This window comes from Protopterus annectens, chromosome 6.part1, assembly GCF_019279795.1.
Source record: "Protopterus annectens isolate FY-2018-M chromosome 6.part1, PAN1.0, whole genome shotgun sequence".
In the NCBI taxonomy this organism is placed as follows: Eukaryota; Metazoa; Chordata; order Ceratodontiformes; family Protopteridae; genus Protopterus; species Protopterus annectens.
In genome coordinates this window covers 122,731,608-122,759,279 of record NC_056738.1, presented here as the reverse complement: position 1 = coordinate 122,759,279, position 27,672 = coordinate 122,731,608, and the positions used below count along the sequence as shown (strand labels likewise).

The 27,672-nt window shown below is 40.1% G+C and overlaps 1 protein-coding gene across 1 annotated transcript in view; it reads right to left on the bottom strand.

Moving 5' to 3' along the window:
• Positions 1-27,672, bottom strand: part of LOC122805263 (rap guanine nucleotide exchange factor 4-like) — a 1,439,269-nt gene that overhangs the window by 928,742 nt on the left and 482,855 nt on the right. The gene's annotated exons all lie outside the window — the stretch shown is intronic.

The following is a 27,672-nucleotide window of genomic DNA, read 5'->3' as shown; positions in this document are numbered from 1 at the left end:
TGACTTTAAATATTATACTTGCACATTAAACAGATGTTATCTATGAACTATACTAGTAATTTGTGAAGGTGGAAATAGCATTAGTAGTACCCGCGGTGGTGGTGCTGCGGTAGCGTTGTCGCCTCACGGTAAGACGCTGTCCGGTTCGATTCTCAGCTAGAGTGTCTTCTGCGTGGAGACATGTGTGAATGGGCATACCTTCATTGAAGGTTGTGCATCAGGGCTGGTAACTCGGCACGTAAAAATCAACTACTAATCATTAGCGGACCGGAGTTCCGCTGTGGCGACCCCTAACTGGGAAAAGCCAAAAGACACAACAAGTGGGATAGCACATATGTACCACCAATGTGCAACACCTGTTATCTGAGGACACAGTACTGAAATGTGACTTAAGCACTGCACTAGTAATTTGTAAAGGGAAGAGAATGATGCTAGGAGTAGTAGTAGTAGTAGAGCACAGGCCTGTCATTTGCTTACAATACCTATTACCTAAGAGCACAAAAAACAGCCGACTCCTATCCACTGTAGTAGAAACCTGGAACACTGATCAAAGGTATAGTAGCGGTATAGCACACACAAGCTACCCATGTACAGTACGTGTCTGAAGGCACAGAACTCATCTGTCCCCTGTACACTACAATGCTAAACTTCAGGGGGGAGGGTGGGAATAGAAGTGGTACAGTACAACTGCCACTTACATATAATACTTGTCATATAGTATTTATGGGTAAGTTATGTTACTGAAAGTGGGACAAGTAAAATATTGCAAGGAATGAGGAGCTAGTGGAAGGGTATGTTATGAAGATGATATATTGTAAGAGTTGTATTTTAAGACATCAAACAATTGTACTGGAGATCACTGGATTAGTATTTAAGTGAGAAAGTTCAAAAGTACATGGCTGCCACTTATGTTAATGTAAAGGTTTTGTTATTTAAGGTTGTTGGCACAATTTCAATTGCAACAAACAAAATAGATTGTAGAGAAGAATCAACAGATATGCTAGAGTCTGGATTTATTCTTTTAAACAGTGTGTTATCCATAACCAATTAATAAACATTTGTTTAAAGATGATCAGTATTTTGTAATTTGACTATGTCTTTTTATATGTTTATAATGGGAAGTGTTTTGCTATAGTTTCATAACTTCATCAACGAACAACAAAACCCAGCAAGCAATGCTAAGCAGCATTATAAGACCAATTTCTTCAGTATAGCAAGACATCTGATTGATGATGGGCTAGTTAATAAATGTAGACGATCTTAGCTGGGGTAACTGGGGAGTGAAGCAGGTATATACCTATGACCTGAGACAGAGCATGAGCAAAAACAGTACCTAGATTTAAAAGAAATAGGAAAAGAAAATAAAAAGTCAAGCATGCAGCACTAAGTTTAGTCAACGGGTGTTGCAAACAGAAGAAATAATAAGTTATGTACTCACCATAACATTCCATGTTTGTTGTCCGTCTTGCCTACATTCTTGCTGGTTGGGTTCAGAGCCGATCCTCGGCTCTGACTTGGCAGAATACTAAAGCTCAAGAGCTTTCAATGGCTCGAGGCTGACCCCTGTCCCATGATGCTCTGGGTTACATCCCCAGATCTTATACATACATACACACATATATCAAAGTCTGAGAAAGGAGAAGCATCAGAGACTCCAAACCATACAAACTATATACAAATTTATAAGATTGTCCACTTGTTCCTCCAGGAATGCTGGATGGGGGAAGGTGGGTGAGATGCAAGAATGTAGACGAGATGGACAACAAACATGGAATATTATGGTGAGTACATAACTTCTTAATGTTATGTTGTCCTATCTTGTCATAATTCTTGCTGGTTGGGACAGCGTCCCTAGCTCCTTTACCCTAGGGTGGCTGAGGAAAAAAGACAACTCAAAACAGTGGTACCAAAGGAATATTGTTCCGGGAGGCCACATCAACTTTGTAATGTGTAATAAAAGTATGAGGTCTCGCCCCTAGTAGCTTCTGCATAAACAGAATCCATGGGGAGCATAGCTTGGAAAGCAGAGAATGTAGCAACTGCACTGTTAGAATGACCTTTTACCTTGCCTGGAAGTTGTTTGTTATTCTTACTATAAGGAAAAGATATGCAATCTGTAAGCCATTTTGACAAGGTTACTTTTGAAACTGGTAATCCTTTCCTTTTGACTGAAAAGGGCACACAAATTTGATCAGACTTTCTAAAAGGCTTGGTCCTATGTAAATAGAAATGCAATTGTCTGTGCACATCTAATTGATGTAGTGTATATTCTGCCTTGTCAGAATAATTTGGAAAGAATACAGGCAATTCAAATGATTGATTTAGATTGTTTTCTGAACAGATTTTGGGTAGGAATGAGGGATTAGTTCTTAATGACACCCTGTCTTTATGAAAAATTATATAAGGAGAGTGAACTGATAGAGCTTGTAATTCCAAAACCTGTCTGGCAGAAGTAATGGCTACCAAGAAGAGTGTTTTCCATAACAGGAATTTTAATTCACAAGAGGATTCGGGTTCAAATGGAGGGAAAACCAAGGTAGCAAGTACAAAATTAAGATCCCAAGGAGCTGGAGGTTCTCTGATCGGGGGTCTGAGCAAGAAAGTACACTTGAGGAAAGCCTTACATAATCTGTGAGACATAAGAGGTGTTCCCATCTCTCCGATATGAAAATTAGAAATTGCTGCTAGCTGGACTCTGATAGTAGCAGCTGCTGTGCCTTCATGAAAAAGTTTGGAGAGGAAATCTAAAACTGCAGGAGTAGGGGCTGTAAAAGGTTCTATATTCTGTTTAACAGCCCAGTAAGAAAATATTTTCCATTTACTAGCATATGTCTTTCTCTTAGACGGTTTGTGTGAAGAAACTATGATATGTTTCACTGCAGGGGAAAAACTGTAACACTTTGCTAATCGTGGAATTGGAGCAGCCATGCTGTCAACTTGAGGGTCTGGATGGAAGGATGAAATGTTCCCGATGGGTGGGTTAACAGATCTGGAACTGGGTCCAGGATCCACAGTTCCTCCAGCAAATGTGTCTAAAGAAAGGGGAACCACACTTGACGTGGCCAGTAAGGAGCAATGAGAATCAGCATGCTTTTCAACGTATTGACTTTCTGTAACACTTTGGGAATTAGGGGAAATGGAGGAAAGGCATAGAGAAGTCCCAGGGGCCAATTGTGAACTAGTGCATCCCTTGGTGACTTCCCCAGAGGGGGAATTAGGGCAAAGTAGCTGCTGCATTTGGCATTCATGGATGTGGCAAAGAGGTTGAAGCAAGGCTGGCCCCATTTCTGGAATATCTTTTCTGCAATTTCTAACTTTATGGACCACTCATGAGGCAACAGAATAGCTCTGCTGAGTTTGTCCGCTATCATGTTGGATTTCCCTGGGATGTGTGTTGCTATTAGAAGATGTTGAGAAGTGTCTGCCCATTGCCATACTCATTGTGCCTCTCGAAATAGGGGATACAACTTGGTTCCTCCTGGCTTGTTTATATAATATACCAGTGGCATATTGTCCATTTGGATTGCCACTGTTCCCATCAGAACAGAGTCCTGAAATGCCTGCAACGCATACAGCACCGCTCTTATCTCTAGAACATTTATGTGCAAATGGCTCTTGTGTTCTTGCCATAGGCCTTGGACTGTCATTCCCAGATAATGCCCCCACCTGATCTGGGAAGTGTTCGTGGTCAAAACTGCATTTGCTGTGGAAAAACAAAGGGACGGCCTAAATACAACTGTTTTGTCTGTAGCCACCAGAGCAGATCTTTCTTGCATGAGTCCATAATTATTATCTGGTGTGAAAGCGGTAGATCCTGCATAGATCACTGGATAAAAAGAAGCCATTGAAAAACTCGCATTTGTAGCCGTGATAGGGGGACTAGAAGAATTGCAGCTGCCATCTTACCTAGAACCTGCAACACATCCCTGGCTTGAACCCTTTCTTTCGATATCAATATTTTGACTTGTCAATGAATGAATTGAATTCTGTCTGGAGTAAGCTTTGCCACCATGTTTTTTGAATCTAGACTTGTGCCCAAGGAAGTAATATGTTGAGATGGCGACAAGGCAGATTTTTTTAAGTTTACTGTGATGCCTAGCCTGGCGTAGAGCAACATAGTTTTGTCCCTGGTCTGTAGAAGTAGATGTTTGGTGGAGGCAGTCAGAAGCCAGTCATCTAGGTATGGAAACACATGAAATCCCTGACGTCTCAAGTGAGCCATGACCACTGCCATGCACTTGGTGAACACCTTGTGGGCTGTAGTGAGACCAAAGGGCAGGGCTCGAAACTGATAATGACTGCCGCCCAGCTGGAAAGCATAGAAACCTCCCAAAGCTTTCCATTTTTATGTGGTAATAAGTGTCCTGGAGATCTATTGAGCACATCCAATCATCTTTCCCTGTAAAGGGAAATATTGACTGTAGGGTCACCATCCGGAACTTTGATTTCTTGACGGATTTGTTTAGTTTGCTGAGATCCAGAATGGGTCTCCAGTCCCCTGTCTTTTTTGGAACTAAAAAGAAACTTGAGTAAGTTCCAGATCCAATTTGGTCTGCGGGGACTTCTTGGATGACTCTTTTTCTTAGCAACATGACTATTTCTTGTGTTGCATAGTTCCTCTGACTGGGTGGAATGTTTGGTAAGGACTTGTTTATGGGAGGGGAGGTGGAAAAGGGAATTTAATAACCACAGGATATGATTGTTTGTACCCATTTGTCTTGTGATATTTCTCACCAGGCATTTGGGTAAGGTGACAAGCATCCCCTGACTGCCTCCAGAGAAGAGCAGGCAGGCCTCCTTTCAGGAGTGTTGGAAGCGCCTACTAGAGAAAGTATCCCTGTCGCCCTGGTTCTGCGGATCCCCTCTGCCCCGAGGATGGGATCTTCCACTATTACCTCCACCTCTGCCTCTGGGGGAGGTATCCCCATGTGCATCAGAAAAACCTTTTTGGGACTTACGGAACCACATCTTCCCACCTTTATGACCTTTGGGATAAGGTCTAGATGGGGCAGAAAAACTGACTTCGATGGCAGAAAAGTTTTTTCCTTCCTGCTCGCTCCTGGTCAAGGTATCTTTCACCTTTGGTCCGAAAAGGTTGGTGAAGGAAGACTTGAAGGGTTTGGCAAAGTTGCAAAGATGCATCCAGGAATGTCTTCGCAGAGAAATTCCTGCAGCTGTGGCCCTGCTTGCTCCATTGGCTGCATATGAAATCAGCCATATGGAGGAGTTTAGAATGGAATTGAGGTTGGAAACCTATGAGGTAACTTTGTCAACAGACCCCAAAGCTACAGAACCCTGAAGGGTCTCTCCTAGCTCCTTGCGGAGATCCCTTTCCAGTCTTGTGAAGTGAGTTAAATAGCTCAGCGACTGTAGGGTAAAGGCCGCTGAAGAGAAGGCATGCTTTCCATATCTGTCCATAGTCTGTGAGTCTTTGCTGGGAGGATGAACAGATGAGGAGGTCTCAGATAACTACTTCTTAGAGGCTGCCGCCACCACCATCGCATCTACAGGAACTTCTTTTGCCAAAAATTCTTTATCAACAGGGGCCGTGATGAATTTTTTGGGCCTCCTTGGAACAGGCTCCACCGTATCTGGGAAGTGCATGCCTTGCATGAAATAACTGACAATAGCTAGTCTTAGGGGGGGAGTCACCCAGGGGGTGGAAGGGTGAGACACAAAAGCCACCAGGTATACCAATTAATCCTCTGAAGGTTTGGTGGGTTGCCAGTCACCCCTCTGTTTCAGGATCTCAAGGATGTCTGCGAAAGAGACATCCTCAGAGAGGGAGTGTGGGGACCCTTCTGACTCATCCAAATCGGTATCAGAAGTGACAGACTCAGGGGAATCTATGTGCTTCCTCTTGCACAGTCTATTCTGAGGGACTTTCTCAGAGGGATACTCTGGTGAAGTTTTGGAACAGACAATGCCACCTACAGGGGCCTCCTGAGGCTCCAAGTCTCTAAGCTTAGGGGGAGGAGGTGGTGATGAGATCAACACTGGCATCTGGGAGGGATGAGAAACTGGGCCTGAGAGTGGAGCCATCTGAGGAGACAGCACTCTCTCCATCAGTTCAAAAGCCCCCACACCCCACTCTGAAGAGACCCTCTGCTCCGCAGAGATGAAACCAATGCAGAACGGGTGGCTCTGAAGCTGAGGTAAGAGTCGAGCTCAACCTAGCCGAGGCACTGAGCTGCAGAGTCAGATTGGATGACTGTTCACATCGACTCCCCCCCAGTCCCGACTGGCAAGCATTGGCTCCTAGACTCCTCAACATCGGACAGAGCCGAGGAAGTCAGAGCAGATGTTAAAAGTGAAGATTCCAAAAGGGGTCTCAGTGCTGATGGTTCCACTACTATCGGATCCAAGCTCTCTGGCTCTGAAGACTCTAGGGTGATCAGAGGAGGAATCAATGGAAATGGCATCGGACGGAATGGCTCCAATTCCTTTGGGTCTGGAAAGGACAACATTTTTGCCAGGGCTGGTGTTCGAAGTAAGCTCGTCACCACCCAATCCACATCTTCATCAGACAAACTCCTGGAGGAATGGGTGGACAAAGAAGGAGATCTGCCCTTTTCCAAAATAGACGATCTCAGAGTTGGAGAGATCAGCTCCAATATAGGAGACCATCTCCTGCTCGATACCTCTGTCAGCTCCATGGACACTTATGGAGCCAAAGAAGATGATTCAGGTCTATCGGACCTGAGAGCCCTTGGTTCTGATGCTATAATTTTCTTAGATGGCTCTAAAACTGGAGCAATTGTAGCAGTTCTCTTGGTCGATTTTGAATGGGTCATAGAAGGGGAAGAAGATTTGGAGCTCTGAGTAGTATCTAAAGCTTCTTGAAAAGGCTCTGTCAACAAACCCCTTGCCATCAATTTATTTTTGCATTCATGGAGCACCCTGCTACAGAAACCATGACAAATGATGCAGGAGTCCTGCTAATGGATGGCACCAAGGCAGTACACACAACTCGTGTGACCATCCATAAGTGACATCTTTTGGGTGCATTGATCACACTTTTTGAACCCAGACTGCTTGTGTTCTTTGGGTTGTTTGTCCTTAGACATGGTGCTAAGGAAAAAAACACTAATTATCACCAACTATCAATAGACAGAACAGTAAATCAGAAAAAAAAACTTTTTTTTTTAAATCCACGACAAGAATTCTCTAACCGGATTCTTGACATCAACAATAAAAAGGAAAGAGACTTAAATATTAGAGACAAGAATCCTCTAACTTAAATGGATTCTTGAAAACAACCACAGAAGATGACACACAGAAAAGGGAAGTGGCCCTCTAACTTAAACGGGCCGCTGAGAGCCCTCTAAGTTAAACGGGTCTCTCTTACAGTTGGAACAGATTACAACACAAAGAAATATGGGTTTAACTAATGCACAAAAGACAAAAACTAATGAAATAGAAAAATAGTACAAATAACGGAAATATTGAAAAAACAATCCAATACTCAGCCAACGAGCCAGCAGAACACTTCTCGATCACTTGAGTGGCAAACGAGATCTGGGGATGTAACCCAGAGCATCATGGGACAGGGGTCAGCCTCAAGCCAGTGGAAGCTCTCGAGCTTTAGTATTCAGCCGAGTCAGCGCCGAGGAATGGCTCTGAACCCAACCAGCAAGAATTATGGTGAGATACGACAACATAACATTATATGTTTAGAACTACTGTGTGCAGACTTGCAGGGAAAACAGCAAATATTCTAATTAAGTCAAAGGACCGCTACAGGCAGAAATGGGGATATATATATATATATATATATATATATATATATATATATATATATATATATATATATATATCTACGTTCATTCACTGAAGACTCATTTCACTGAATTGCAAAACACTCACACCAAATTGCTGAAAGCTCAAATCACTGAAAACTCATTTCACTGAATCACATTTCACTGAATGTAAGTACTGCTAGGCAAATAAAATGTATATGCCTTTTTCCCCTACTGTAGTATGATCTTGGGGTTAGTATATATAGTTAGGGGGTGGGAGGCATAGCCCCCCCACCTACTTTTGGTTTTATATTGTTAGCTTTCAGTGAAATGAGATTCATAAATATAAAAGCTAAGTAGGTGGGGGACTATGCCCCCCACCCCCTAACTATATATACTAACTCTAGGATTGCACTACAGTGGGGAAAGTGTCATATACATTTTATTTGCCCAACAGTACTTACTTTCAGTGAAATGTGATTCAGTGACATGAGTTTTCAGTGATTTGAGCTTTCAGCGATTTTTTGAGGGTGAATTGAAATTCAATGAAATGAATTTTCAGTGAATCAAAGTAGATCTATCTATATATATATATATATATATATATATATATATATATATATATATATATATACATATATATATATATATATATATATATATATGGGTCTACCTGAAAACGCAGGAAGTGCACAACGCTGATGACGAGAACGCTGACATCGGAAGATCAACAACAGAGAAGACTGACAGTTGAGAATCCCGATGCTGAGAACACCAATATGTTAAGGTAAGTGTGCGATAGGGACAGACGTTAGGGTCAGGGTGTGGGTAAAGTAAGTGTGCGATAGTGACGGACGTTAGGGTAGGGTGCGGGTCAGGTAAGTGTGCGATAGTATTGGACTTGAGGGTTAGGGGCAGATTAAGTGAGTTAGGGTTAGGGTGCGGGTAAGGTAAGTGTGCGATAGTGACGGACCTCAGGGTTAGGGTTTGGGTTAAGGTTAGTGCATAGATAGTTGTGTATGTAAGGTTTAGTGTAGGTTTGTAAGGTTTTTAGTGTGCCTGTGTTGTGTGTGTGTTTTTTGGGAAAGGTATTTGTTTTGTTGATTGTCGGGATTTTGGTTTGTTGGGCATGTGAAGTTTCATGTTTTGAACTTTCCTTTTTTGTCATTTTTTTCATGTCGGTTATTTTGTTGTCGGTGTTTTGGCATGTCGGTGTTATTAGGTAGACCCACATATATATATATATACATATATATATATATATATATATATATATATATATATATACACACACACACACACACACATATATATAGAATTTTTTTTTTTTTTTTATCTTGCCATAAGTTGTATACAATTCAAACCTGCCAGTAGCAAAATGACTACATATTTCTTATTTTAATTCTTCTAACCCTGAATGCTCTCATGGGAGCAAACATTCTGAAAAGATTTTGTTTTTTGAAAAGCTGTTTTTGCTCATAATGCACTGATAGGGCATAGCTGCTAAAATTATTTTCTCCAATTTTTCCTGTCATATTATAATTTCATTCATGTATAATGGCAAAAAATTATTGTTAAATGCGAGAATCTTCAGTAAAATGTCCCAGTGACTGGTTTACAATAATTCTTACATATTTGTTTCTTACACTGTATTACATAGTCTGTAAGTGGCTTTTGCAGACATGTAAAGAAATTGCTGAGATAATATGGTGTTTTAAAAAAGTAGAATTTCATGAGTGCCAGGTCCCGTTTTCATCTTACCTTTCTTCCCTTAATCAACTAGCGTGTCATATATCTTGGCTTGGAAAGTTTGTGTAATAAGTGAGGTTGCTTACAGTAGCTATCATGTTTCTTAACATTCAGACTACAGAAGGCTCAATGGAACAGAGCAGGGAAGACAATACACAGTTTTTTGATCCCAGTAGGATTGAAAAAAAGAGCCACTGGTGCCTTGATACTGAGCATTTAATTAGCCAAGAAACCTTTGAATGTGACAGACAAAGTGATATAAGAGCAAGAGAGACAAATTCCTAAGGAAGGTAACATGAGATTTCATTCAGCTACAACACATTGTGCACTAAGGTATCTGGCTAGGATAGAGATGCAACAGTAGGGAAGAAACTATTCAGTCACACTTTTTAATATGTGGAAGTATGGCAGTTACTCTGTAGAGAGGAAAATGCATTCTGGAGAAGGAAACGTTTTGTTTAAGACAGTTATCCCCAATTTGACATAGACCTTGGCAGCTGAGAAAATGTTTATTTATTTACTTATCTACTTGTTTATTTCTGTGTTTGGCAAATGGGTCTTAGCAGGGTATTGCCTGTGAACTGGGGATTGGGGGAGATAGAAAGAGGAGACAAAATGGGTTCTTATCAGTTCGTTGAAACTTCAGCAGTTCGAACACCATATGTTCAAACTGTGAAGTTCGAAAACTAATTATCGCAAAGCCGCGGAACACCAAATTCTTTCCTAGGGGAAAGAATTCGGTGGGTTGTTTCTGTGGCTTCGCGATTTTCAGCACTGTGGTGGAAAGTTACAGTTCATGTTCAGGTAAGTGTGTGATTGTGTGGACGTTAGGGTTAGGGTGCGGGTTAGGTGAGTTAGGGTTAGGGCATGGGTGAGGTGGGTGTGCGATAGTGACAGACTTTAGGGTTAGGGCGGGATAGGTGAGTTAGGGTTAGGGAGCGGGTGACATGGGTGTGCGATAGTGACAAACTTTAGGGTTAGGGCGGGATAGGTGAGTTAGGGTTAGGGCGCAGGTCAGGTGAGTGTGCATTAGTGATGGACCTTAGGGTTAGGGTTTGGGTTAAGGTAAGTGGATAGATAGTAGTGTATGTACAGTTTAGTGGAGGGTTAGATGTACGATTTTAAGTGTATGTGTGTGGATTGCTGTTTTTTTGGTGTGCTTGTGTTGCGTGTGTGTTTCTTGGAACAGTGATTTTTTTCCCTTGGAAAAAAATCACTGTTCTAAGCCTTCGATGGTTTTGCACTTCGAGGTTAGAAGTTCGAACATATGGTGTTCGAACTTCAGCTGTTTCGATGAACTGATATAGACCTGCCAAACTGTTTATTTTTTTCTCTATTTATACACTAAAAATATTCATTCTGCAGTATACATATGGGGCAATCTAATGAAACAAATGGAGTTAATACCAATTTAGCTTGGCATATTATTCCAACATAACTAAGCAATATGAATTTATTATAATAAAATTGATAGTATAATTCACTATATTTTGTAGAGTCGAATAACAGGAAAACAGCAAGTTTCACATGTTCACTCACCTATCCCATCAAATTTGCATACTGCCCAGAAACTTGGGAAAACTTTTAATAAAAAACAGGGTAATATTACTTGTAGTGCAGTAATCATGCAATATGTAAATTTCTAACTGCTTCAAAGGGTTTGCTTATACAAGCTGTAGGAGAAATTGCTTGAACTTCAGAAGCCCGCAGAAAAAAACAGATGAACAGGATAACACTAAATGCTATTTCCCCATAGGAAATCATTGTCAGTTGTTGCGTCTTTCAGCTTTTCTCGGTTAGGGGTCGCCACAGCGGAACTCCGGTCCGCTAATGATTGGCAGTGGATTTTTACGTGCCGAGTTGCCAGCCCTGACATACAACCTTCAAAGAAGGTATGCCCATTCACGCATGTCTCTACACAGAAGACGCTCTAGTTGAGAATCGAACAGGACGACTTACTGTGAGGCAAAATCATTGTCAGCATGAGTTCTAATTGTGCACTGGCAATGATTCACTTGTTTAGAGACATTTCTCCCTTCTTCAAGTTGGTGTGCTCATATATAAGGGGTGCAGGGGGACTTGTTCTCTTCCAAAAACAACAACAAAAAATGAGTTTCAAACATTTTGTTTTTTTCATTTTTGTTTGGAATCTCCAATTTCAGGAAGTTGGCATTTCATAGTAGTGTGTGTTCTTTCAGCTTTTCCCGGTTAGGGGTCGCCACAGTGGAAATCCGGTCTGGTAATGATTGGCAGTAGATTTTTATGTGCCGAGTTGCCTGCCCTGACGCACAACCTTCAACGAAGGTACGCCCATTCACGCATGTCTCCACACAGAAGACGCTCTAGCTGAAAATCCAACAGGACAACGTGTTACTGTGAGGCGACAACACTACCGCAGCACCACCACCATAGTACAGTTTTGAAAACAGTATCCCTATATAAGAGAGTGTACTGAAATGTAAGAAATGGCTCCGGGAAATACCATTCAGTCTCAGACTATATGACAGTTGAAACCAGTTTGTAATGAAGTGACTAGAAAACAAAATGGGGACAAGGTATGTACTGTAGCAGAACAAGACCAAGAAACAGTATCTTGGAGTAATAATGTATATGAAAGAGAAACAAATCTATCACTAATGCATGTGGCCCTCTATGGAAATTGCAAAAACTCTATTCAAGTTAAATAACATAAAAGCTATAGAAGAAACAAATATATAATCCGGAGATTTGCAGCCAAAGAAGTATTTATTTATTTGTATGTGTTTGGTAAATGAGTCCTTGCAGGGAGAGATGCAGTCCTGAGAGCTGGACATGAAGGTGCTCAGCCAGCTTAGAAACCATGAGCTTAGCATTTGAAGAAACATTTATTTATTTTTCTGTATTAATAAATGAGTCCTTGTTAGGGCGGCCTCGGTGGTGCAGCGGTTAGCGTTGTTGCCTCACAGCAAGAGGTTCTCCGGTTCGATTCTCGGCTGGGGTGCCTTCTGTGTGGAGTCTATGTCCTCCCTGTGGTAGTGTGTGTATCCTCCGGGTGCTCCGGTTTCCTCCCACATCCCAAAGTCATGCAGTAGGTGGACTGGACACTCTAAATTGTCCCTAGGTGTGAGTGTGTATGCCTTCTGTGGAAGGTTGGGTGCTGGGCTGCAACTCGACACCATAAAACTCCACTGCCAATCATGAGCGGACAGATGATTCACTGTGGTGACCCCTAACCGGGAAAAGCCGAAAGAAGAAGAAGAAGAAGAATAAATGAGTCCTTGTTAATAGAGATGTGGTCATAAGAAACTGAATGAGAGAATCTGCCAGCTTAGAAATCAGGAGTTTGATAGCCAAGGAAACTTTGATATGCTTGGTAAATGATTCCTTGTACAGAAATAGATAGTCTTGAGAATTGGGGGTGGGGAGTCTCAACCAGTTTAGAAACCAGGAACTTGACTGACAATGAAAGGCTTATTTATTTTATATATTTGGTACAGGAATTTTTTTTACCGAGTGGTGTACTTATAAGAACTGGGAGTGTGGCTCAATTAGCTGAAACAGCAGGAGTTTTGTAAGTGAGGAAATATTTACTTATGTTTATGTTTATTAAATGAGTCCTTAAAATAAATGTAGTCCTGAAAAACAGAGGTGGAGTGACTTAATCAGCATAGGATCCATAAGCTTGATAGCTGAAGAAACATAAGTGTATTTTATGTTCTTGGTAAATGAAACCTTGTATAAAGATAAAAATGTAGGTAGGGAGCTTTACCACCTAGAAAACAGAAATTTGGCAGTTATGCACTTACCATAATGATATATCATGCTGATCCAAGGTCTGCATGCTGTAATGTGCTGACTGGTTAGCACAGATGCCTTTCTCTTAGCAACTTTTTCAAACTGCTGCAAGATCAAACTTTCCTCTCCTCCCATGATGCATTGCTTCTCTCTCTAAGTTGGGTGTGGTTGTTGTAACTTATCCAACAAAAAGCAAAGGATTACCCTTTATCTAACATGTAGGCTGGTGTAGTGTTGACAGTTTGGTGGTGGGGGAGGGGGGGTGCAGATATAAGGATGCATTACAGTATACAGACAATGGATCAGCAAGATCTATCATTTAGGTCAGTTTGCAACATTTGCTTCCTAGTTCCTATACTGTAATGAGCGAGCCAAGTCCCCAGCAGAACAGGATGGGTGGTGTCAAGATAGTATGCAGTGCAAGATGGTGGCACGAAAGTTTTCTTTAGAGCTTTATTTTCATACTGAGTTTATATTCTTAAGCAAAGGTATTCAAAAAGATCCATGCTGCTGTTGCAGAGATGTCATCCACTCACAGATTTTTGAAGAAGGCTGCTGAGGTTGCTACAGTCCTTGTAGAATGAGCCCTTGGTTTGAAAGGCAATGTTTTGCTACCAGGAAAAACTAATGCAGTTAGCTAGCTACCTGGATAATGTAACTTTAGTTACCCTCTCACTAGTCTGTTAGCAATGAAAAAGATGATCATCTTGCCTTTTTTTCTACAATCTAGAAAGAAATAGTTGTCTGAGAACATCGAAGCAATGTAACTTGAGCTCACCTTTATTAGAATATTGAAGAAAGAATATTAGAAAACTAGTAGTCTGCTGCTTCCTTGGACATGAATATTGGGTCAGTTTTAAGAACCACCCTCTCTTTGTGAAAGATGATGCACAGTGATTTGAGGGATGTGCATAAAGTTCAGAAACTCTTCTTGCTGAAGTAATTACCACTACAAAATGTATTTTCCAAGAGAAACACTTAAGATACAATTCAGGTGCAGGTTTGAATGTAGCTGAAGCTAACTTTTCAAGAAGAAAGTTTAGGTACCAAGATGTTGCTGGATCATTATATGGGGGTCTAGATTAAAATACTCCTCTTTGAATGGCATTATAGGCATACTGAGAGGCCAAATATGATTGCTTAATGATCAGATAATATGTGGAAATAACAGCTATGTTAATTTTCAGTGTGGAAAGACTGGATACTTCATCAAACAAATCACATAAAAATGAGCAATAGGAGCTATCCTTGAATCCAGTCTTTGTTTGGTAGCCCATGAGGAGTACTTGAACTACTTGTCTTTATATTTTTTTCTTGCAGAAGGCTTTTGCAAAGCTAATAACACTTGGACTACCCTGGGAGGGTAATCTGGATCTCTCACTGTTACCAAAAATAGAGCAATCATGAGGTTAGTTTGAGAAACTGTATGTCTGTGTGAGGCTTGCCAGACAAGTGTGACAAGAGCCTTGTACTGAAGGAAAAGGCATGGAACCTTCTAGAAAGAGAGGTCTCCTTACTAAGAGGGGCCAAGGCAGAAAAAAACAAATGTGCAGTGACAAAAAGGAGCTATGAGAATGAGTTTGGCTCTGCATGGTTTGGTTTTCTGGATTAATTTCATCATGAATGGTAAAGCAGGGAATACATAAAAGAGACCCGGAGGCCAAAGGTGGACAAAAACATCTTTGGAAGTCTAATCCTGAACAGGGATTATGGAAAAGAAGTTGTTGCAGTTGGTGATATAGGGTGAGGTATAGAAATTACAGCAAGGCTTCACCAATGATAAAAAAACAAGTTCACTGCAGATATACTTACAAACTGTTTGTGAAGGATCAGAAAGCAACTAATCAGCTTGTCCACTAAAATGTTGGTATGACTCAGGATAGTTACTGCTGTAAGAAAGTGCTGTGAGTTGATTGCCCAATCCTATACATTCATTGCTTCCTGAAAGTAGGGGTAGGATCTGGTTCCCCCTTGCTTGTTCATATACCACACCACAGCCATTTTGTCTGAGTGGATGGATATTACACCTTGGGGAAGGGCACTACTAGACTGTAATACTAGAAGGACCATCCTCATTTTCAAAATACTGAAATCCAGATGAACCTATAGTTAGTACCACATTCCTTGAACTGTCTGCTCCAGACAAATTATCACCACCATATTGCTAATGTTTCTGTGGTTACTGTGTTTTTTTAATCAAAAGGAGAAAAGGTCGCCCTGTCAACAGGTTCAAAAATTGAAGTCACTTATTTCTGACAAGGACTGGACTGTGCCACTGTATGAAATTTTGCATCCCATATTTGTGACCAATGACCATTCATTCATATAATATCTTGCTAGAGGTATCATCTGTGTTGAGATTGCCATCAATCTTAATGCTTGAGAATCAAGGCCACTGTTAATGCTTCATGAGTGAGTAAAATCCTGACAATCTCCTTGAATGAATGCATCTTTTTGGAGGGGGGGCTTCCTACCTGTATTGTGATTTCCAGGTGGCATTCACTGAAAGTTGCTAAACCAGCTGTAACTGTGATTTTTATCAGTTTACAGATATTCCAAGGGTAGGGACATATGAAGCAAATATTGGCTTGTTGAGGAGAGACTCCTTTGAAGTCATGACTATGAGCCAGTCATCCAGGTAGGGAAATATTTTTTATCCTTAGCAATCTGAGGTGAGCTGCTACCAGAGCCATGCATTTTATAAACACCCTGGAGGCTGTGATGATCATAATTACTGACATCCATACGGAAGTAGAGGAACTTTTGGATGCTTTGGAAAACTTGTATTCAGATATGTTCTGAAAGTCTGAACAGCACATTCAACCTCCCTCCTGGTAACAAGAAAGGACTGACTGCACCATGACCTTCTAAAATGTGGTTTTATGAACAATTAACTCAGGTCAAAAATGGATATGAGGCTGTTTGCCTTCTTGGATATCAAGAACATCTTTGAGAGAAAAAAAGATTCTATCTGGTATGGTGGAATCTCCTGGATTGCTCCTTTTTACAGAAAGTTTTGCACCTCTTGAATCACTGCCTTTTTGATAGGATACATCTGGGAGGACAATGATGGCATTGATGGTATATGAGAAAAGGGTATTGAATAGTCTCTGGATAGCATTTCCTTGATCCAGTAGTCTTGTGTAAAGTCCAACCACATTTTTTGAGTATATGGAAATTCAATTGATGACTGCCTCCAGAGGTGGACAGTTGAGTAACCCTTGGGGGTGGGGAGTCTGCTGACTGTGCCCTGGAGAAGAGAAGGGCCATGAAAAGCCTAGTTTTGTGGATCACCTCTGCCTCTAGGGTGGCAGCCTTTGGACAAGTTACGTATCCACAGGAGGTTCTGTTTCCTGGTTGCTAATATTGGGGTTGTTGACATTTGTGAAAGCATATGGTCTTTGCTCCCTTTTGATTCTTTGTATAAGCTTTTTGAGGGGATGAGAACTTAATCCCAACAGCAGTGAATGTCTTTCCTTTTTGATCATTTTCCTATGACCATGCTTTAACTTTTGGTCTGTGTTATGCCCCTTCACTGGCCCAGTAATAAAGGAGCCTCAATCCTCACCACTGGCAACAGTGAGGGATGTACACAACGGGAGGATGACAAGTACACACACAGTAAAGTACAATTTCCCTTAAGAGCACACAGAGATCACAGTCAGTCTGGGGCTGGTTTCTCCCTCTTTCTCCATATCCCCAATAAGACTCCACACTGGCACAGCTATAGGGTTAAGATCTCAGCTGAGGGGTTAAGCCAAGACCTCCAGCACCCTCTCTGTCCAACCAGTGCTTTGTGTCCCTGCCCAAGTCACTGACACACACACACTTTGAGATTTGATTTACACACACACACACACATACACACACACACACACACACACACACACACACACACACACACACACACACACACACACACACACACACACACACACACACACACACACACACCTGGGGAAGGTCAGCAAAGGTTTACTAGCTATGCCCCCTTCTGCCCAGACTATAAGGTAGTTATCACTGCCACCAACCCCTACTTATTAGCTACTTAAAGGCCCTTACAAAGGGTGACCAATCCTACTGTGTAATGTTACTATTATCCAAATGGTAAGTGTGACCAAGACAAAGACTATTTAGGACTGGCCTGTACAGTCACCAAATACATATGCGAGCACTCAAAGAGCTTAAATATGTCTCACAAATATCAGCCACAAAGATAGGTTTAAATATATTTAATAATAAATAATAAAAGAACAAGACAATACTCAACACAGTAACTGCAGAGTTCAGAATCACAAGAAATATTTTAAAACAACATCGCAGGCCAGTCTCAAATGAATACAAAAAAAAATCTAAACTAAACTTTACTGTATTCCTTTATAACTCTAAAAGAAATACTATACCTAAATCTTACTTACAGAGCAACACACAGGCAGAAATGCTGAATGGATGTTTCTAGGTCCAAGACAAGATACAAAATGCATAGTCTTTCTCTGAGAGAATTCTTAAATTAATATCAGACATTACTGTTGGGTCAACTTGGATGACATCACTCTTTGTCACCTGCCTTCAGCTCCCAGGCTAACAGATACCAACAGAATTTTATGATCTCTGTGTGAGAAGTACATATCTCTCACATGCTTGCTCAGAACTGGAAGTTGTAAAACAATTAAACACTTTTACATTTGAAACCAAGTAATTATTTCTGTTTCAAGACAACAGAAAAAAACCTGTAGCTCTAGACATTGTGTGTGCACTAATCTGAAACTGAGAGATAACAGAATCATAAAACACTTGGATTTCAACTTATTTTCTTGAAGTTTTCCAGGTTAACTCTGTATGTTCCAACTTCTACCATTAAAACATATATTTGCACAGGTATCTAGTTTGTATCTGTTCTTTTCCAGTAGGGTACACTGTGGTTGCATTCTTGAAGCTCAGTACATAACATACAGTTCTGTATAAATCATAGCCATATTCACAAATGACACAGAATTATTTACAAAATTCTAGCTAGCTGGGTTGACAGCATCACAGTCTGTATAAGGGGGGTTTTAGCAAAAGGTCACCTTGCGGTGATTTTCAGATCTAGCCTAAGCCAGGCCTTCTATCTCATAACAATGCCTCATTCTGCTGCTCTTACTGCTTCATCTGCTGCATTCTGTAGCAAATGCACAGAGATCATAGCTATTTTATTCAGTGTTGATACCTGTGACTCCAACTATTCCTGGGTATCTCAAGGGGAAACTTTCAAAGGGACTCTACCATCTTGTCTAGCTCCCTTAGGAATATTCATTCATTTATATCAAGCAATTTGTGAAGCCAAAATGAAGGTATTAGAGGCATAAACTCACTTCTCTAAATGATACATGACTTTTGATTCCTTGTCCAAAGGACAGATAGCCTGAACATGCCGTGGGTCTCTCTCTTTTTGCAGCAGTAAATACAACAATGGAGTCTACAAGTGGTTCCTTGCTCCACTGGGGCCTGTTCTTAGGAGTCCAGAGGACCTGTCTGGCTTTCAGATGATGGGTTATGCTTCTTCAGACCCTTTAAATATATGACGGTAAACTGGGATTACCATCTTGTCAGGGTTTGCGACCAACCAAGTTGCTGGTAGGGAAGACTGGAATGTCTCCTAAAGGACTTCTTGGGAGAGGCTAGGTCAGTGGGCCAGGATCCTCTCTGTCTCATCACTTTGAGGATCTCGACAAATCTGGGTTCTTTTGTTGGGGACTTCAGACGCTTCTTCCTTGCTGAGATATGTGTTTAGGGTGGGGCACTCTGAAACAGACAGTCCAGGTGCGTCCTTGTGCACATCCTCTTTTTGGATACACTTGGGGGGAACTGATTTAAGTCGCCCAAAGAGGGCTCTTAGCTGTCGCTTCTTATTCACAAGGGGTGTTCCAGTACAGGGTTGTGCTGGGAAGAGGAGTAATGGTTAAAGTCACCAAGCTTGGTGCTGTTCATGGGCAGGGGTGACATGGTGTGTGTCTTTTCATCAGCCACTAGAAAATAATTCTCCCAGACACCAACTCCCCCATCTCAACAGTTAACACTTGATAGTGTTAAAACGTAGACTGCTGAGGCCATGGCCTGAGCATTCAGTGAGGTTGGTGCTAACACCTCAGCCCAAATGTTTGTCAGTACTAACCCTGGGTGTGACATTGATGAGAAGATCTTCAGCACCAAGGCATCAAACACCAATAGCACTGACACTGAGAATGGCCCATAGGGAGTCAGAATCAGCCTTAGTGCCAAAGACATATCATTGCCAGACATTTTAGACATAGTTACAATTGGTGTCAGTGGTATGTGCATGGATGTCACCAGTGCTGAGGGGGTCAACAGCACTGCAAAATTCATGGCCTGTACTGAAGGAAAAGCCACAGTTTCCATATCAGTCATGATACTCCATGTGCCAAGACTAGACCTGTGGTAGGAACCATAGAAATGGATGGCAAATGTTCATCTCTGGCTGCCCTAGAGACAGACTGAGCTAACATTACACCCAGATCTAGCTTTAAAAGGCCATCAGCATCATCATTTCCCAATCCTATGGTGATGCAGGGCTATGCATTCTATGTGGAAGTCCTGACAGCAAGGGCTGATGCCATCCAGGAGTCAAAAAATGTAGACAATGCATGCTGTGAGGAGAAGCAACTAAGTCTTCACCTTAGAGCTGAGTCCAAAGACCCTGAGTGTTCATATCTGGAGAGACCTAAAGGAGAGGTAGTTGTAGGCACTGAAAGAGCTCTAAAGAGCCACAGATCAGTAGGATGAGGAGTTTCTTGCCTGAGGACCTTGGCTAGGGAGAGTGTGAAAGGATTTTTTTTCCCTCTGACCTTCTGTTCATTGCACTATCCCTATTCTTCTCCAAATAGGTGTTACCTTATGAAAAGTCCCCTTTTGTAACCCTTTCACAATAAGCTTATTTTTTTTTCTAACAAGAAGGGTGTTCTAATTAAAGTTAAATCAGCACCTTAGAATTCTGACACTAAAGAATAGTCCATGTAGACTTTTTTTGGGTGGTGTATATTATAGTTGTATTTTTTTTGCATTTGGTGAAGTTAGAAGCTTGATCCATATCCATTTTAATAACCATAAATGCAGTAATGGTACAACAAAAAAGAAGCAATTACTATCAATCTAGTCAGTACTATTAAAGCTAAACCATAATGACAACAAACAGTGGTATGGCACCACTAAAGAATAGCTGTGATTAAGGCCAAGAAGCTAGTAATTCAACACACAAATGAATCAACATCAGTAAATGTTTGGTTTTGTCAAAGGGAGATCATGCCTGTTAAACTTGGTCATCTTCTTCGAAACAGTCGCCAAAGCCATGGACATGGGGAAGACAGTGCACACCAACTACCTTGACCTAGCCAAAGCCTTTGACACTATTCCCCACTCGGACATAATAGATAAACTCTCCCAGCTAGGCATCAACCCATATGTTACCAGATGGTTGGCTAACTGGATCACTGATAGAACCCACTCAGTCAAAGTAGGGGATACCCACGTCTAGTAGTAGACCCGTAATGAGCAGTGTACCCCAAGGATTAGTATTGGGGCCTTTACTGTTTGGGATATACTATTCTAAGGTGCAAGCCAAAACCAGTGATCTGTGGATGACCAAGTCTGCAGATGACTGCAAGCTGGGTGCTGTCCTAAATTCTCCTAGTGGTGGGAACATCCTCCAAGAGGGCCTTACCCAAACTGATGACTGGTGCCAGAAGCATGGCCTCAAACTGAATGCCAAGAAATGCATCATTATCCCCTTTAGGGAAAATGTCATCCTGAATAATTATCACATTAATAACAATGTACTAAGAATGCAATCAGTCGTGAGGGACTTAGGCACCCAGGTTGATAGCAACCTGACTTTTGACCACCATGTTGCCTCCGTTGTATGGAAGGCTTTCTACATGGCCCACCTCAACAATAAGGGTATCTTCTTCAGGAACAAGGAGGTAATAACATCCCTGTACTCCTCCCTTATCAGACCCATTATTGAGTACAATGCCCCCTTTGGCATGTATCTTGGCAAGCACATGCAGCAGTTGGAGAAACCACAGAGGTTCCTGACCAGGAAAATCCAGGGTCTCAAACACCTATCCTATACAGATAGGCTAAAAGTCCTGTCCCTCTACTCAGTTTCATACAGACTGCTCAGAGGTGACCTGTGTCTGGCATGGCATACAAGGCCATTTCAGACCCAGCCTTGATGGAGTTGCCGCATATCTGTAAGACAAATCATCCATCAGTGCCCTTCATTGGGACGTGTGTGACTGATAAAGTCTTCCAACAGAGATGGGAGAAAGCGGCACATCATTGTTCAATTGAATGGCTCAATATTCTTATAGAACGGGATATTCTTAAATTGTCTAATATCAAAAAAGAAATCAGCATGGTGTGTACAAATTTAATGTCTGCTCTGGACAGGGTGAAATTTGAATCCTGTCTTACTGAGATTCAGGATAAACTGAATGTGCATGAGAAAAAAGTACTGGAACAGAAGATGTGTAAAATACAATGGGATCTTCATGATTTTGATAAGGGCACAGCCTTCTTTGGTGGATCCAATCAGCAATAACATTCTAGAATGGGTCGCCATAATGAGGGCGGTCCTCAGAGAGAGAGAGCTGATAGTACTACTAATACTAATGTGAGATCAAACATACATAGACAACAAAGTGATAGTGACTTAGCTTCTGAATTTCCACCTTTGCCTTCACCAGTAGACGATTGTTATTTTTCTGAACATTTTCGTCCTCCAAGACCATATGGGAGGCAACAATAACAAAAAAGAAGCTATACGGAGCAGGAACAACAGAGATGAGGGCCACCTCATCAATGGTGTGAAAACAAAAGGACTAGATGGTATTGTCTCTTGTTCTTGTTTTGTCTCTAATATAGTTGTCAACTTATCTGGTTGTCACATCAGTGATGAAATTTATTCTGTCTTGAATCACGGTCTAAAATTTGTACCAACTGTTTTGCCAAAAAAATATGAATGTAAAGTAGAGCTATTTAGATTTGTTCGTAAATTACATCTTTGGTATTATTTTCATTGTATTGCTGTTAAAAATGTTGGGATAAAAACTGTTTTGAATAACTCACAGAGTATAGATACTCCCTCTTTAGAATCTAGTTATGATTCTATTAATGATTCATTTACATCTTGTGTTAGTGAATTAAATGCGTACTGTGCTATAGATACATCCGCAGTTAACACAAGGAATAAATTCATGCCACCATTTGTGCATGAAGGAATAAAAAACTTTCAGATGATGTTAAGTTTTGAAATTGATTCATTAATAGATAGTTTAGACAAGAGGAAAGTAAGTTTTAATTTATCCAAAAATGAATGGGTTGAATTGATGGATTTTTCTAAACAATGTGACTTAATTGTCAAGCCCTCAGATAAGGGAAACAAAATAGTCATTATGCATTATACTCAGTATTGCAAAATGTGTATGGACTTATTAGTAGATCAGTCTGTATATTGCGAAGCCTCTTATGAGGCTATATTACAAGCTAAAGAAAATTATTTGAGTTTAATACAAAGAGGTTTGAGATTAGGTTACTGGTTAGATATTGATGTTGAAAATAAGTTGAATATCCAAGATTGTAGTCCAGCCTATTTTTACTGCCTACCAAAAATTCATAAAGACATGAAAAATCCCCCTGGTAGGCCAATTGTTTCGGCTAGTAATTATTTTTTGCACAATCTAGGGGTAATTTTACATCAAGTGTTGCTGAAGGAGGCACAGAAATTTCCATCTTATGTACAAGATTCTTTTGATTTTCTGGCTAGAATTAAAAATGTGATTTGGAATGAGAATATGTATTGGTTGACTTTAGATGTCAAAAGCCTTTATACCAATATTAAACATTCTTTTGGAATAGAGGCTTTAAATAAACAGATGCGGGATTCTCCTTTAACATATTACATTTTAGATTTGGTTACATTTTGTTTGGAGAATAATTATTTTTATTTTGATAATAAAATTTTCCACCAAATCCAAGGCACAGCCATGGGTGCTGCATTTGCACCCATGTATGCAAATATTTTTATGGGATTGGTGGAATATGAATATATTTATACTCATTTTTTGTTAAGAATTATGTTATATATTACTTTAGATTTATTGAGGATTTTATTTTTTTGTGTGATGGGGGTAAATCTGTGGTTGAGAAGTTTGTACAAGATATACAATTGAATAGGTTTGGAATATTATTTGATGGTATACAATGTGGTTTAAAAGTTTCTTTTTTAGATATTAATTTACAGGGTATTGTAGGCAAACCTATTGCTACAGGTATTCATAGAAAATTTGATTGTCCGAATGAATTTTTAATGGGTACAAGCTACCATCCTAGGCATACTATGGAAGCTTTGCCCTATGGGGAATTTTTAAGAATATCTCATATTTGCAATGATGAAAAAAATTTTTTAAACAAGATTAAACATACTACAGATATGTTCATAAAAAGGCAGTATGATAAGCAATTAATTGATTTAAGTATAGAAAAAGTATTTGATAAAAGATTTAATACTGGATTAAAATGTTGGAAAAAACAAAATAACAAACATATTATGAATCATAAAGAATTGGACAAGATTTTTATGGTCTCCACATTTAATATATATAGTGAAAATATTAAAAAATGTATTTCACATTTTTGGGAATTTTTGAGAAATTATGGAGAGCTTAATGAATTATTAGAAAAGAAATTGACTTTTTCTTACAAAAGAGGGAGGAATATAAGGGATATGATAGTGCATACTAAATTTTGTATACCTGGTGAGAAAATATATGAACAAATTGCTATTAAAGGAATGGTACCATGTGGGAAATGTAAAAGTTGTCCTTATGTAATCAATTTTTTTCCACGTATGAATGGAATTATTTTTAAACCTAATGGCCATTTTAATTGTAGGACAGAGCAAGTTATTTATGCCATTAAATGTGGTTGTGAAAAATTTTATGCGGGTCAAACTAAAAGAATGTTCAAAACTAGAATTATGGAGCATTTAAGGGATATAAGGGCAAATAAATTAGAAAGTCCCTTATCCCAACATTTCTCTGAATTTCATGGGGGAAAATGTGATAGTTTGCAGGCTACTGTATTAGAGCAGGTTTTTATAAATGAAGTCAGTGAAGGTAAAATAAAAAATATACTTTTAAAGAAAGAAATGATTTTTATTTTGAAATACGAAACTTTAATTTCTAAAGGGTTAGATACAGAGTGTTGTTGGAAAAGTTTAATTTAAAGTACTGTTTTTTTAAGGATACATTTATTTTTATGTTTAATTGAATGTTTAATTGAATAATTAAGTGGTTAGTGTTATAAATACCTTTGGTATATGTGAATTGTTACTCCTTGAAGGCTTTTTTGAGCCGAGGCGCTAGAGAGAATAAAGTGTTTGTCCACTGGTACTTTGTTTCATATCTGTAAGACAAACTCTACTCGCGCAACATGCATGCAAGGCCTTAGCCTGGTCTATGACATTAATAGAACTTGTTGATGGGATACATTTGTGTCCCAAAGACTCTCCCGTCTGTGGAATAGACTCCATGTCAAGCAGAGTACCTCTCTAGCCCTCTTTAAGAGGAACCTGGATGACTGGATGGGAAACAGAAAATACACCCTGGGATCCCACATGTCCCTGCTGGACAGGGGAAACAGGTGCTGACTTTGATGGAACTTTGGCAAAATTCTTGGCTAGTCTTATAAGGGCCTCTGGGCCAATAGCCTAGTATCATCCTATGAACGTATGAACCTAAATGAAATTCTGACTACAAACCTTTATGTTAATTGAGTGAATTCCTAAATTGTCAATGAGGTGAAAAAAGCAAAACTGTTAAACAGAGAAACTAGGAAAAGGAAACACCAGGATAGTAAAGTAGAAAGAGGCCTGGATGGGTCGAAATGCAAGAAATTAAAAAAAAATGAGAACACCTGATTACAAGAATTAACAGAAACTGTAGAAAAAATATAAATGAGATATAACATGAAGAAAAATATTGATTTATCTGTCACAAAGCCTGCATTTAAAAGAATTTTTCATGAAGTTGCTAAAGCTGCAGAGATCTGAGTTGTTCCTTGAAGAAGTGGGAATGACAGCTGGAGAGGGAAACAGTGCATTATGGCAAAGTCGGATCATGGTCAAAAGGGGCTCCAGGAAGGGCAATGGATCACACCCCCCCACCCCAGTAGCACCTTCCCCAGCCATTCCAGTTTCCTATTACTTGGCTATTTCTCCCTGCTTACCACAAACAATGTTCAAACCTGTCTTTGTACATACTAGAGATACATAAAACGTTTATTTCAAATTTTATAGTACAAACGCTGATAGCCATTTGCTAAACAAAATAATACAGTCTCACAAACAAAACCGACTTCTCTGCCTTTGAAACTCACATTCATTGAAATGACATTGAAACCCACATTCAAAGAAAATGTATCTAGTGGATGAAGTCTACCTTTGGGCTGTTTTCAAACCATAGGCTCCTTGAACACATTTTGGACCATGCATACGTGTATGCTTGTGTTCTTTGATGCAGCATCCTGATTGCATTAAATTATATTCCTTGTATAATACAGCACCACTTGTTAAAGTGTGTTTTAAATTTGTAGGTTTGAACATTTTCCCAGTAAGCAATGAAATAAAATATATGAACCAATAATGACAAAGCTACCCATTACAGAACATTTCAAACACAAAAGCTACTCAAACTTCTGTTATTACAATCCATTAATAGTCAATATACACAAGGTCTGCAGAAGTAAAAGTCATCCGAATAATTCAATATTAAGAGATTAACTAATGAAGAGGTTGCTGCTAGCAAAAAACTTTAAATTTCAGTGTTTCATGTACAAATTCAGTGCCTGCTGTCCTTGAAGAATAAACTGTCCATGTCACATTTAAAAAAAATTGGTAAGCTGATAATATTGCAACAGGGAATGGCTGTCAAACTGGCAACAGGTTCATAGTTACTAAACATCTCATCCAAAGAAGGGCATGCTCAGAAGTGCAGCATCCACCCTCTTTTAAAGGGGGCACTGCAATATCAGCACTCCATTTACATGGTGTAGAACCCACAGCTTTCTGCACCAAAGGCATGTATGCCACCTTTTGTGTGTCGAACACAGCTTTAAAAATTTATACCATAAGCCATTTGCTAAACAAAACAGTTAAACATTGAAAACAGAGTTAACATGAGCAACAATAAACTTCTCTTCCCTGTGAAACTCAGCATTCCATAAAAATGCACAGAAACTCAGCATTCTTTGAAAATGCACTGAAACTCAACAGTCCTTAAAATGCATTTGCTGATGTCAGTTTGGTAGCTGGTGTAGAGGATTCAGGCTCTAGGGTCCTGTATTCAAGATACAGGGTTTGAGCCTGAATGAGTTAACCAATCTGCCATCCTTGACTGGGGCATTTTAATTACACACACACACACACACACACACACACACACACACACACACACACACACACACACACACACACACACACACGCATGCGCACATGCACAGGTTTACGTCTGTAATGACCCATTCTCCTCATTCATCCAGAAGAGCAAATCTCTATATAAAATCCATGCTTGCCTCTTCTTGCTCTGAGCACACATTTTTGGACTGTAGAATATAATTCACACAGGGTGTGTTCTTAAAAGATGAAATATAAGTTTTGTGCCAGCTCCCTGGCCAGTGCTCCCAAGCCAGTGGGCCCTAGGCGACTGCCTTTGTCACCTAGTGCTGGATCCAGCTGTGATCATTGAAGAAGAAGAAGACGAGTATGGACTGGAAGCTGTTTGAAAAAGATGTGAACAGAAAGGTGCCTGTGGTTACCAGTCCACACATTACAGTATCCAGACTGGACCAACTAGGATAATTTATTTATTTATGTGTGATAGGTAAACAAGTTCCTGTAGAAACAGACTGAGAGAAAGAGAAAAGGGAAGAGATGAAGTCCTAATAACTGGTGATGGGGAGCTCGACTAGCTATCCTATTAGGCTTGCAAACAGCCCATAAACTCAGGAAGTATTGTAATTCTTCTACTGCTATTCTTTAAGAATTATTCTGTATCAAAATAACAATGGGTAGTAGTGGGCAGACATAACCACTGACTGCAAAGATTATGAGCTTGCATGGTGCTACCTTGCAGCTTATAAGCAAAAATGCTCTCATCTGTATGTTTTCTAAGCTGAAGACTGTGGACAAGAATAGCAATTGGCTCATAAGGAAGGCACACAATGTTACTTGAATCTGTCACCTGAGCCTCATCAGTGTTTTTTATAATCTTCAGAAATGCACAGCAGACTACACTTTTTTGGCTGTCTTTGTTTAAGATAATCTTACACTGATCGTTTATACCTGTGTCCTGAT